At 45.6% G+C, this 5192-nt stretch overlaps 1 long non-coding RNA gene across 1 annotated transcript; it reads left to right on the forward strand.

The window, feature by feature from the left end:
* Positions 1–283: 283 nt before the first annotated feature.
* Positions 284–2626, forward strand: LOC117525435. Its single transcript, XR_004565050.1, has 3 exons — positions 284–293; positions 1855–1858; positions 2541–2626. It is a non-coding gene; the product is annotated as an uncharacterized LOC117525435 (long non-coding RNA).
* The last annotated feature ends 2566 nt before the right edge of the window (positions 2627–5192 follow it).

The raw sequence follows: 5192 nt of genomic DNA on the forward strand, positions 1-5192 counted from the left end.
ATGACTTATGAGAAGTAAACAAAATAAATTCAGTCAATTTTTGATAAACAGCTGATTCTGAGCGTACTTGTCTTCAAGATGAACGTGTTCCAACGCATTTGTAGTTAATGAAATGTTAACAAACTGTACATATTTGACAGTTTTCTTTTTGACATTTTAGGGGAAGCTGAGCTTGCCTTGCAGTCTCAGAGAAATTGCCTCTGGTGTGCAGCCAGTACACTCTGACCGCCGGTCCAAAGCCCGGATAAATGAGGAGGGTGCATCGGGAAGGGCGTAAAACAAGAAAATTAACAGTGCAGATTAAGAATCGAATTTCCATACCGGATCGGTCAAGGCCTGGGTTAACAATGGCCGCCACCAGTGCTGTTGCCCAACAGGGTGTCGGTGGAAACTGGGCTACTGCTGGGTGAAGAAGAAGAATTTCAATTCAATTTATTTTCATTTATATAGTGCCAAATCACAACAAAGTTGCCTCAAGGTGCTTCACACAAGTACGGTCTAACCTTACCAACCCCTAGAGCAAGCACACAGGCGACAGTGGTAAGGAAAAAACTCCCTCTGATGATTTGAGGAAGAAACCTCAAGCAGACCAGACTCAAAGGGGCGACCCTCTGCTTGGGCTATGCTACAGACACAATAGACAATACAGGAAATTATACAGGAAATTTTGGGAGAATTTGGGAGTCCATGTCAGTGCACAGGATGGAAGGCCTGCGGAAGAAGACACCACACCCATCTCTGGATGGAACCACACCCATCTCTGAATGGAGCCACACCTTAAACAGTCAGAAAAAAACAGGATCAGGTGGCAGAAAGACAACAAATACAGTATCGTTATCAGCATTTAGCAACAAGAAAAACAAGATTTAATAAAGTGATCGCCGGCCACTAGCCCTAAGCTTCAATAAAAGACACAGACTTTAGATAATGTTGAGGCCGTGGCCTGCTCTCTTTACTAATAAATTAATTTAAAAGGGTAGAAAGCATAGTAACATACTATGCCAGTATGCTAGCCATACGAAAGGGAAAATAAGTGCTTCTTAAGTCTGGACTTGAAAGTTTATACAGAACCTGACTGTTTTATTGATTCAGAAAGATCATTCCACAAAGCAGGTGCACGATAAGAGAAAGCTCTGTGATCTGCAGACTTTTTATTCACGCTAAGGACACAAAGTAGTCGTGCACCCTGAGAATGCAGAGCCCAGGCCAGTACGCAGGATTTAATTAGGTCAGCTAAGTAGGGAGGTGCCAGTCCATGAATAATTTTATAGATTAGTAACAGAACCTTAAAATCTGATCTCACAGGGACAGGAAGCCAGTGAAGAGACACCAAAATGGGTGTAATGTGGTCAAATTTTCTGTTTCCTGTCAAACGTCTGGCAGCAGCATTTTTAACCAAAGAAGAGGAGAAGAACGTGTCCACAGACAGTGAGAGAAGACAAAAACTAGAAGGGTGTAACTGACTGTCGGGACTTTGAATGTTGATATTATGACTGGCAAAGGGAGAGAGCTGGCTGATATGATGGAGAGGAGAAAGGTAGACATATTGTGTGTGCTAGAGACCAAATGGAAGGGAAGTAAGAGCAGGAGCATAGGCGGTGGGTTCAAGTTGTTGTATCATGGTGAGGATAGGAATACAAATGGCATTGGGGTCATTTTAAAAGAAGAGTATGTTAAAAGTGTGTTGGAGGTTAAGCGAGTGTCTGACAGGGTGATGAGTGTGAAGTTGGAAATTGAAGGAGTGATGATGAATATCATCAGTGCATATGCCCCACAGGTAGGTTGTGAGATGAAGGAGAAAAATTTCTGGAGTGTGTTAGATGAGGTGGTGGAGAGTGTGCCCAAGCATGAAAGAGTGGTGATTGGAGAGGACTTCGATGGGCATATTGTTGAAGGGAACAGAGGTGATGAGGAAGTAATACGTTGATATGGAATCAAGGACAGGAATGTGGAAGGGCAGATGGTAGATGATTTTGCAAAAAGGATGGAAATGACTGTGGTGAATATCTACTTTAGGAAAAGGGAGGAGCACAGGTTGACATATAAAAGTGGAGGAAGGTGCACACAGGAGGACTACATTCTTTTTAGGAAATAAGGTGGTGGCAGGAGAGAGTGTAGCAAGACAGCATAGGATGATGGTTTGCAGGAACGCTTTAGAAGTAAAGAAGAAGAGAGTGAGAGCTCAAAAAAGGATCAGATGGTGGAAGCTGAAGGAGGAAGACTGTTGTGTGAAATTTAGCGAGCAGGTGAGAGAGGCACTGGATGGAGAGGAAGCAATTTTCGACAACTGTCAAAGTACTGCAGATGTGGTGAGGGAGACAGCTAGGAAGGTACTGGGTGTGATATCTGGACAGTGGAAGGAAGATGACGAGACTTGGTGGTGGAATGAAGATGTCTTGGAAAGACTTTTCACTGAGTGGTCATTTTCCAAAAGTGACGCTAAGATATCAGGAAGCCTGGCTCCAAGTTCAGTTGTTGAAGAGTTGATGTCTTGCCGTAACGATGAATAAGGTTCTTGTTCCAGTAAACACGGCAACGAGAGTGATCAAAGACCACTGACGCAAGAGGCATGATGTAAATATTTGTGACAATGATATCACGCACGAGGACCAAATACAGTGTATTTCCAGAAATGTGTGTTGACTCCTGAATGCATTGCTGGAATCCTAATATATCCATAATTTCCATAAATGATATGCAGAGGTCAGAAGGCTTATTTATATGAACACTGAAGTCATTAACAATCAGAACATTATCTGCATGGGATGCCAAGTTAGAGAGAAACTCGCTGAATTCATCAAAGAATTCAGAATATGGGCCGGGGGCCTATATACGAGGTCAAAGTAGCATAGTTGATTTTTATTCTTATTTTTCTGACCTTGGCTATACGTAGTATCCTGGGCAGAGCGGAGAATCAGATGTTCAAACAAATTATATTTTAGACCCTCAACAGCTAATAAACTAAACCCAGATTTATACACTCAACAAAAATATAAACACAACACTTTTGGTTTTGCTCCCATTTTGTATGAGATGAACTCAAAGATCTAAAACTTTTTCCACATACACAATATCACCATTTCCCTCAAATATTGTTCACAAACCAGTCTAAATCTGTGATAGTGAGCACTTCTCCTTTGCTGAGATAATCCATCCCACCTCACAGGTGTGCATATCAAGATGCTGATTAGACACCATGATTAGTGCACAAGTGTGCCTTAGACTGTCCACAATAAAAGGCCACTCTGAAAGGTGCAGTTTTATCACACAGCACAATGCCACAGATGTCGCAAGATTTGAGGGAGCGTGCAGTTGGCATGCTGACAGCAGGAATGTCAACCAGAGCTGTTGCTCGTGTATTGAATGTTCATTTCTCTACCATAAGCCGTCTCCAAAGGCGTTTCAGAGAATTTGGCAGTACATCCAATCAGCCTCACAACCGCAGACCACGTGTAACCACACCAGCCCAGGACCTCCACATCCAGCATGTTCACCTCCAAGATCATCTGAGACCAGCCACTCGGACAGCTGCTGAAACAATCGGTTTGCATAACCAAATAATTTCTGCACAAACTGTCAGAAACCATCTCAGGGAAGCTCATTTGCATGCTCGTCGTCCTCATCGGGGTCTCGACCTGACTCCAGTTCATCATCGTAACCGACTTGAGTGGGCAAATGCTCACATTCGCTGGCGTTTGGCACGTTGGAGAGGTGTTCTCTTCACGGATGAATCCCGGTTCACACTGTCCAGGGCAGATGGCAGACAGCGTGTGTGGCGTCGTGTGGGTGTGCGGTTTTCTGATGTCAATGTTGTGGATCGAGTGGCCCATGGTGGCGGTGGGGTTATGGTATGGGCAGGCGTCTGTTATGGACGAAGAACACAGGTGCATTTTATTGATGGCATTTTGAATGCACAGAGATACCGTGACGAGATCCTGAGGCCCACTGTTGTGCCATACATCCAAGAACATCACCTCATGTTGCAGCAGGATAATGCACGGCCCCATGTTGCAAGGATCTATACACAATTCTTGGAAGCTGAAAATGTCCCAGTTCTTGGCCGGCATACTCACCGGACATGTCACCCATTGAGCATGTTTTGGATGCTCTGGACCGGCGTATACGACAGCGTGTACCAGTTCCTGCCAATATCCAGCAACTTCACACAGCCATTGAAGAGGAGTGGACCAACATTCCACAGGCCACAATTGACAACCTGATCAACTCTATGCGAAGGAGATGTGTTGCACTGCATGAGGCAAATGGTGGTCACACCAGATACTGACTGGTATCCCCCCCCAATAAAACAAAACTGCACCTTTCAGAGTGGCCTTTTATTGTGGGCAGTCTAAGGCACACCTGTGCACTAATCATGGTGTCTAATCAGCATCTTGGTGTGGCACACCTGTGAGGTGGGATGGATTATCTCAGCAAAGGAGAAGTGCTCACTATCACAGATTTAGACTGGTTTGTGAACAATATTTGAGGGAAATGGGGATATTGTGTATGTGGAAAAAGTTTGAGATCTTTGAGTTCATCTCATACAAAATGGGAGCAAAATCAAAAGTGTTGCGTTTATATTTTTGTTGAGTGTAGATCGTTTATCAACAGTGATTTTGACGACAGTGACCAGTGCTTAGGTCAAGAGTGCTCTGGAGCAGGTTTTCACCCAGGATATTTCTGTACATTGCTGCATTCATTTTTCCCCTCAATCCTGACTAGTCTCCCAGCCCCTGCCTATGAAAACATCCGCACAACATGATGCTGCTACCACCATGCTGTAGGTACTGTTGTGAAAGTGTTGTGACACGGACCCACAACAGGGGGCGTTAATGAACGGACAATGGATATCACTCCCAGTGGCTCCGGCGCCCTCTCGTGCTTGAAGCCCGCACTCCAAGCAGGGTGCCATCTGGTGGTGGTGGGCCAGCAGTACCTCCTCTTCAGTGGCCCACACAACAGGACCCCCCCCCCCTCAACGGGCGCCTCCTGGCGCCCGACCAGGCTTGTCCAGGTGCCGGGCGTAGAATTCGGCCAGGAGGGCCGGGTCCAAGATGAAGCTCCTCTTCACCCAGGAGCGTTCTTCGGGTCCATATCCTTCCCAGTCCACCAAATACTGGAACCCCCGGCCCTTTCGACGAATGTCCAGGAGTCGGCGCACAGTCCAAGCCGGCTCCCCGTCGATGATCCGG

Source organism: Thalassophryne amazonica, chromosome 14 (assembly GCF_902500255.1).
Source record: "Thalassophryne amazonica chromosome 14, fThaAma1.1, whole genome shotgun sequence".
In the NCBI taxonomy this organism is placed as follows: domain Eukaryota; kingdom Metazoa; phylum Chordata; class Actinopteri; order Batrachoidiformes; family Batrachoididae; genus Thalassophryne; species Thalassophryne amazonica.